Genomic DNA, 9,078 nt, shown 5'->3' with positions numbered 1-9,078 from the left:
GTAGACAGTCCCCACTTGCCACTTGCTACACCCACCCCCTGCTGCTAACACTACTGGTGGTGGCTGTGGGCAGTCCCCGTTCACCGCTTGCCACTGCTGCCACCGACTGTGGACTGTCCCCACTCACCACCACAGTGCCCCACCCAGTCATGGGAGGCATCAGTCATTCATGATTGCAGGTATAGGCACAGGCAGGGATGGAAAAGCCTGGGAGGCAGGTTGTAGGTTTTCCCTGTAACCTGTAATTCCTCCCATGCTTCCCCTGGCCATGTGCATCACCTTGTCCCACCTCCTGGTAAATGAGCCACCCCAGCCTGCTCAGCTTTGGGTTCAGTCCTAAGCCCAGAGCCGAGGCCAGAGCTGTGCTGCTGTCTGCCCTGCGCTGGTACTCAAATCCAACATGAGGCTTTTTTTCCTGCATACTGATTGGAGGAGAATACTGCATCTTGGATCGGATTAAACAAGATAAAGCTATAAACATTGCCAGCTTTATTTTGTTTTATGTGTTAGATGTTTTACCATAAAACTGACTTTTCATTCTACGGCTAGTCATATTCAATAGTCTAATAGCTTCCTTAAATCCATGACCTTTGATATAAAATATTGTATAAGTTAGGGCAGCAGTTCCCAACACAGCGCCCATGGGCACCATCACACCCTCCAAGGTTTATTCAAGTGCCCATGCACATTTTCACAATCAGTAAAAATCATTATTCCAACAAACAGTGCTGTCATATTGGCACCCACTGATTTTTCTTTTAAATTTGAATGTTCCCTTTAGCACATAAACATTGGGAACCCCTGGGTTAAGGGATAAAATACTGTGCAACCACATTATTGGACAAAACCTTTCTCTCACTTATAGGTACCTGAGATAACTTCATTGTCTTCAATGTTGTTCTGTATATCCTATACTAGGGGCATCAAGCCTACAGCCTGCAGGCTGGATCTGGCTTGCTAAAGTGGGCCATCCAGACCATGGGGTATCTTGTCCACCTTAGTGACCAAGATTTAGTCATGGGTTTGGTGCCATGACTGATGGAGTCCATTTGTGATGGTTAATCCCTGTGGCTGTCAAAGCTGCTGTTTCAGTGTGGATTTGGGACCCAGGGAATTCTGCTTTCCTTGGCCTCTCCTCCCCCTTACCTGCTGCTGAAGTCAAGTGGGGTTTATAGTTTCATAGTTGGTAGGGTCAGAAGGGACCTGAGCATATCATCAAGTCTGACCCCTGCCATGGCAGGAAAAAGTTCTGGGGTCAGACGACCCCAGGAAGATGTTCATCTAGCCTCCTCTTAAAGACCCCCAGTTCCATGTATTTATAAATTTTCTCAAGAGTGGGAAAATCTGGGTGTTTCACATCCCAAATCCATTAGGACATTTTATGACCAGTATGATTAAATTACATTAAGTATTTTGAAGAGACCATTTCTTAAATACTGTATGTAAGTACATTTCATAAAAAGTTTTTACAACCTAAAGGTAAACACGAAATCAAAATCAAAGGAACATGAAACTAACAATATTATTTTTTTCAGCTGCACTTTCAGTGCCACTTTACCAATTAATTTAGTAGCATATCTATTTAATTGAGAACAATATAGTTCATCATCTCTCGCATTTTTTAAATCTAGTATGTAGTCAAGTACATATATATATATATATATATATATGCCACAATAATTTTTTCTGTGTTATAGAGAAAAGCTGGGCATATTGGAAAGGAACACATCCAACTTGAACTATAGTCAAACAGAGAGATTCAATGCAGGAGTTATATACCTACAGTCTACCTACAATCTTATAGGTGCTTCCAGTGTGGAGTGTAGAATTCTTTGTTAGCTGTCAAGAATCCTTACATAGTACAAGAGTTAGGGATCTCAGAACAGCCTAAAAACCCATACACTGACAGTTGGTCACCATAATACCAAGATTAATCTGAAATACTACCCCATACAGTCTGTCTCAGAGCTGTAGGGAGGTGCCTGCATTCACCTGGAATCCAGAGCCTGGAACCCTTTCCTGAAGACAGAGGTCTACAACTGTTCATTTCAAGAACTGAACAAGACTGTTTGTTTATTTTTATAATGCAATAGGTAGAAAAAGGATATGGTGTTCAATAGCTTAAGAGGTAGAACATTTCCCCAAGATGTGGAACACCCATATCCTGAACCCCTTTCAATTTAGGGGGTTTCAGTCACACATCTCTCACAGGCCAGTAGAATTGCCCTAGGAAGATATAGGTGAAGCTGGGTTGGGATATTCTGCATCCTTCTTGCTGAAGCTGGGCTAGTGTGTAGCAAAGAATGGAAAGGCCAGAAGCAAAACATGAGGAGCCTTATTTTGTACCCTTGTGGTATGAAACCCCCTGGAAAGGCAGAGTCCTGAGTGTTTATTGGGGCTATGTGAAGCTTTGGTTGCTGATTTGATTCAGTGGAGATTTGGCCTGATTCAGAGGCTGAGTCTCTGAATCCAAAGCAAATCAGGAAACCCTTTAATCTCTCCTCTCTCCGAATTGAATTGGAACCCTCCGAATCAATTACAAGAGATTCAATGATTTAGACATAGACACAGCTTTAAATGTTTTTTTTTATGTACCTCGAGGCACCAGGCATGGCTTGTGAACACTGCGATAGTGGGGCAGTTGGTAAGTCCCACAGGAGCATGGAGGGGAAGGCTGAATGCTCAGCAGTGGACCCAGCAGTGGACCAGAAGCACTTCCAGTTCATTTCTGGGTCTGCTTAGAACTCATGGGGAACCCTCCCTCACCTCCTGGCTTCATGACTAGTGCCTCGTACGTCTGGGGGGAGCACCTGGGGATCTCCTACGGCCAATCGCCGAGCCATGTGATCAGGGGAGGTGTCCCCTGCACATTCAGCAGTGGACCTGGAAGTGGACTGGAAGTACTTCCAGTCCACTTCTGGGTTTGCTGCTGAGTATGCAGGGAGACTCCCATGCTCCTGTGAGATGCTCCATCTACCCCACCATCGCAGCACTCATTAGCTGTGTCTGGTACCTCAAGTTAGGTAGAGACAACATTGAAAGCTGTGTCTATAGCCAAACTGCTGATTCTCTGAGTCAGTATCAAATCTTCATATTCAGATTCTGCTGAATAGAATTGGGACAGTGATCTGAATTAACAAATCGAATAACAGTCCCCCAATTCAGGCCGAATCCAAATCCAAATTGAATATGGCCCATTTCATGCATCCCTAATGTCTATTTTATTCAAGGACTCTAAAACTGTAAATGTGGAAACAGTCCTGGGATCAAGACCCAGAATCTAACATTCCCCCATTATACAGCTTCATTATCACGGCAGAAGGAGACACTTTCCAAAGTGACATAGAGGAAGAAACAGGATTTGCTCCTTCATTAATACATCCTTTTAGTACCTTTCATGGAATCAAAGCACCTTTAGTCAGTGATAACAATTTAAGTAGTCTGGAATCTACAACCTCTGATGCATCCATGTGGCTAAAAATACAGACATGTGTTGTGTTATGTTGAAAACTTGTGTTTAGCAGTCAGATTCTTGTGCTGGCATTAAGAAACTCAATTAATTACTGGGCATCTGAATTTTGTGTCCCTGAAAGGCAAGAGAGTGCTTAGTCAGTCTGAAACATTCTTTAATTACTGGGAAATCTTTTGAGTAGATTAGAATAGAGTTGAGATTTAGTTCAGTATTATTTTTTCTCTTTATTCTGCAAAACAAGAATATTTAGCTTGCAGCAGTGGTACATAATAAATCCAACAAATAGAAATTTTTGTTTTAAGTATTGGCATTTCTGAGGGGGTCACTTAAAAAATTTGTTTACAGCCAGAGATAGCTGGAATTTAATTAGCCTGCAATTATATGGGTTATTGATTGAAAAGAAATGCTATTTATATTGTTTTTTTTTAAAAGATAAACTCAGTTGTTTCATTATTTTTGAGCACTTAATTGTATGTTATTGTATCTCTGTTGCACTCACTCTGCATTTAACTTAGTCCTTGTCAAATAATTAGATGCTAATTGCTACAGAAGAAGTTTGCTTCACTAATAATGACTATTTGCAATTTTAAAGGAATTTTAAAGCAAATGCACGTTTCCTACTTTGACAGAAACTCAGTAAGATAAAGCCTAATTAACTAAAGATGCAGTGTGTTAGTTCAACCAATATTAAATAATGCCCATACCAAACCAAACAAATTGCTACTGCGATTCCATTAAATATGCTTCAGATATAATAATAGGTTTAAATGGAGTCCTGAACCAGTAAGTCTCCTCTCTTCATATAACTCTTATGAAATTTAGCGGAAGTTCTTTCCCTATCATTGGCTGTACCTAGAAGAAAATATAAGCCCGTAACTTTTCTTTGTCAAGTTTTATCAACAGATCCACAAAATTAATTTTCCTGTTATTTAATCATGATGTGATAAACTTCCTATATTCTGGCTAAGTATTTGGTCTTTCATAGTTATGTATTAGACCTATCAGAAGTAGATGGTCAATTGACCTGTCAAATATTAGCGGTGGTCAATAATTTTAAACATTTATTTATTAGAACAGTGAAGAGAGAGAGGTAAAGTTCAGTGGGTTAGATACCTATGCTAATTACAAAAAATAGTATTTTAAAATAAAAATAATTCACTGTTATTATAAACACTGACATAAAATAATTATTTTTTTTATTTAATAACTACCAGTGGGTGCATCTACATGAGATTTTTAATGTAGAGTTGCCTAATTAGCCCCACAGTAAATGCGTTCTGTCTATATGTGTGACCCTTTTAGGCTGCAGGAAACTAATGAACTCTGCAGCAGGTTAGTAGTTGTAAATGCAAGTACTGTCCTGATGCAGAGGGGTTTTTTTGTGCACAGCAACGCATGTGTAGATGCTGGCTGGGGCACAAGGGTGCTTCAGTTCAAGGCTGCCTACTGTTTAGCCCCATAATGGAGTATCCTTATGCCCCAGCCAACCCCTACATATCATGTTGAGCTGTCAGAGCTCAGAGTTATTCTCTTTCCAGCAAGGTTACCTCTTAACACAAACTAATAGGTCACTACATTCCAGTGATTTGCAATTGTTGCATGTGAATGTGTGACAAGGGCCGGTGATACAAGGGCATTCTTGGCTTTTTGGAATATTTAGTAGTTTTCTGACTATGATCAAATAATAGCAGTCAGTTGACCAGCCAAATGATAGTATTTGATTGTTTAGTTTACCGGCTTGCAAACACTATTGCCACAGTGGCCAAAACGTGGCTCGCGAGCTGCATGCGGCTTGCCAACATGATATTTGCAACCCTCTAGAAATTGGCCAAAGCCCCACCCACTTCTCCCCGAGGCGGGTCCAGGGGACCATGCAGCCCAGCACTTCATGCCTCTCTGGCTTTTCCAGTGGGGAGCATGCCCTGACCCCACCCTTCTCCCTCTGGGACTGCTGACTCAGATGCTGGGCTACTGGGGCAGGGGCTGAAGCCATACTGCTTACCCCAGGGTGCACTTCCTGCAGGGAAAGCCAGAGCAGCTCAGTGGTGCAGGGGAGGGGGGGCGGGGCGCAGCTCCACTCTGAGTTCCTCAGCACCCCGCCCCCCCCCCACCTGCTCTCTGGCTCTTGAACTTTGGTGGAGGATCAAATATGGCTTCCAGGGAAGTAACTCTGGTCACCCTTGCCCTATTGCATCAATTTTTAAAAAGTAGAAAAAAAGGACTAAAAATGTTGCAGCCTTGAGTCACTGTACCAGCCTTATAGGTATGTTCCACCCATTTATTCATCCACAGTGCATTGAGTCAAGGAACCTTTCCATTGAGTTCAGTGGTGTTCAGATCTGGCTCAGAATGAAAGTACTGAACTAGAGCTCATTTGACAATCAGAATTTGAATTTACTTGCTCCTTACCCAGATAAAATTCATAATGACCAAAATTTGGCTAAGTGCTAAGCACCTACTTAGATGTTTTAAGTCCTCCCCAAAAGTCAGTTACAGCTATAAGAACAGGACTGGGGGTGGAGAGAAGTTTCTGTCATGCTGTTGCATGCATACACACGGACCAGAAAAGATTCATGGAGTTTTGTCTCACATAAATCAAGGAGTTGAAGACAGTTGCTTTCCCTGTCCTACCAGAGTACAAAGCCTGCATACTTCCAGCAATCTCAGTAAGAGATATTGCATATAGTCCCATGGGGCCTGTTTGAAGGTACGGTATCTTCCAAACAGGCTAGCTGAGCTAAACAACCAAAGACTGGGAATGAAACTTTATTTAGAAGCTTGCTAAGACAATGAAGTACTGGATCACCCCAGGATAGTGCATTCATGATGCAGTAGAGCATACAATTGGGCCCTCTAGTTTGAACAGGAATGTCTGAGTGCAGGAGGAAAAGAAACCTGGAAAAGACTTTTAACAATTACCCGGACATCTCATGGGAGGATCACTCAGCAAAATCCAAGTGGTCACAAAGCTTCCTGTCATGCATGGATGATGTCTACCTGACTGAAGAAGTCTATAGGCCAATGAGAGGCAAAGCACTACTCAACCTGGTACTGGCTACTGGGGATGACCTAATCAGTGACCTAGTGCTCGATGGGGAATTTGGTGACAGTGACCATGAGCTGATCACCTTCACCATCTGCCATAAAGTTGGCGAGTCAGTCAGCAACACGGAAGTCCTTGACTTCAGGAAAGCTGACTTGGACAAGCTCAGGAGGCTTGTCAGTGAGGCCCTAAGGGACCACGACCCAAGGAAGAGGGGAGTTCAAGAAGAGTGGTTGCTCCTCAAGGGAGCGATCCTCAATGCACAAGCTAATTCTATTCCGTCTCAGGGGAAAGGCAGCAAGAGGGCACAGCAGCCCCCCTGGCTCTCCGGGGACCTAGCAGACTTCCTGAGGCTAAAAAGAAAGGCCTACAAAGGATGGAGGATGGGATTTGCCTCCAAGGAGGATTATTCTGCACTGGTCCGGTCCTGCAGGGAGAAAACCAGGAAAGCCAAGGCTGCAACTGAATTCCAACTAGCTTCAAGGACAATAAAAAGTTCTTTTTCAGATATGTGGGAAGCAGGAGGAAAAGCAATTACAACATTGGACACCTGCTGAACCAGATGGGGCAACTGACAACTGACACCCAGGAAAAAGCCAACATATTAAAAGGGTACTTTGTGTCAGTCTTTCATCAGTTCCATGGGATGCCCATGCCCGCTATGGGACATGGAGGTCTGGGTGAGGGAGAGCCCCTGCCCTCCATTAATGCTGACTTCATGAAGGAACACCTTGAGAAGCTGGATAACTTCAAGTCAGCTGGGCCTGACAATCCACACCCCAGGGTACTCAAGGAGCTGCGGAGCATTATAGGCCAGCCTCTGGCACAGAACTTTGAAAACTCCTGGTGCTCTGGTGAAGTGCCTCATGATTGGCAGAAGGCCAATGTAGTTGCACCCGTTGGGCTTTGGTTGTGTAGGACTGCTCATCGCTCTGTCCCTGTGGTTGTAATCAACGGATGTCCCACCTTGGGATAGCCCCCACCCCAATCTCTCCTGCCACAACTTTGTTTGTTCCTTCAGTGGTGGGGTTTGACTACTGGGGCTTATCCAGAGTCTGGCATCCTTGGATGGCAGTCTTCCACGAGGCTCCAACCTCCCCTACACTTCGCCCCGATACCCAGGCTCAATAAGTTGTTGAAGTCTCTCAGCCTGACCCTCGCTCTTGATGTAATGGGCACTATGGTACATATTTATAAGGTCTACCCAGACCTCAGATTGAGCTAACCAAAAGGCCCTCTGCGGCCTTCCCTCCTACCCCTCCAAAAGTAGGAAACAGAAAGAAACCAAACCAACACTGCCAGTAAAATTCCTGAACTCACACAAAATAGGCTACCCTATCCCTGAGAATTCCCCAATTAACCCTGTCCCGGGTACATATATATCGGGCGGTTATCCCCCCTCTGAGTGCCAAAATGGATTACTGCTGGTCCCTCAAATTCAGCCCACTCTGTCCCTCGCTGGGCAGCTCTAGCCAGTAGGAGCTTGTTTCCTGTAGCCCGTCCCTCTGCTTAGGCTCTCCATTGCCCATCGGGGTTTATTCCTGGAGCCTTCCCATTCCCGTGCCGATCCCACCTGGGTTGGTGACTCGACTTCCAACACCCTCTCTTCCAGGCCATCCCTGCTGTCATCTTCTTCGTTCTGAACCCTTGGATCCTCTTCCTCGACTCCTTCTCCAGGAAGAGAGGAATCTGCCATACTGCTGCTGCTTCCTTCTTCTGGCAGTCTCCGATGCAGCCTCCTGCCTTGTGGAAGGTTGTCCGGACCCTTCTCACCCCTAATTGGGGTTCAAAAGACACCTCTCCTGGTGACTCTGCTCCTGATCTTCCTCCCTTTTCTTCACCTGAACCGCTTCCTGCGCTGGCTCCATTCGCTGCTCCTTGCAGCTGGCTGAAGTTTCAAAAGACGCCGCTAATCAGCCGCGCAGGTCCCACTGCCATTTCCAGTCTCACCATGGCATCAGCTGCAGGTAAGGTGGTCTTCATTTCTTTTCCTCTTTCTTCACCTTCCCTGTTATGTTCTGGGTCCTGGGGTTCCCCCTTGCCCCTTGGAGTCTGTCCCCTGTACCTTTCCTGTGACAGTGGTGCCTATCTTCAAGAAAGGAAGCTGGATATGGTTAACTATAGGACTATCAGCCTGACTTCTGTGCTGGGGAAGATCTTAGAAAAGTTTATTAAAGAGGCCATCCTTAATGGACTGGCTGATGCCAACATCCTAAGGGATAGCCAACGTGGGTTTGTTGTGGGTAGGTCTTGCTTGACCAATGTCATTCCCTTTTACAATGAGGTGACCTATTACCTGGACAAGGGAGAAGAGATTGATGTCATATATCTTGACTTCAAAAAAGCCTTTGATCTGGTATCCCATGATTACTTCTTGGTGAAACTGGCCAATTGTGCCCTTGGGTCCACCACGATCCACTGGCTGGAAAACTGGCTCCATGGTTGGACCCTGAGGGTAGTAATTGATGGAAGTCAATCATCATGGTGCCCTGTGACCAGTGGGGTCCCCCAAGGCTCTGTCCTTGGACCCATATTGTTCAACATCTTCATTAATGATGTGGAC

The sequence above is a fragment of the Crocodylus porosus genome, unplaced genomic scaffold (assembly GCF_001723895.1).
Source record: "Crocodylus porosus isolate Cpor-Errol unplaced genomic scaffold, CroPor_comp1, whole genome shotgun sequence".
Taxonomy (NCBI): Eukaryota; Metazoa; Chordata; order Crocodylia; family Crocodylidae; genus Crocodylus; species Crocodylus porosus.
This window is presented reverse-complemented; position numbering follows the sequence as displayed.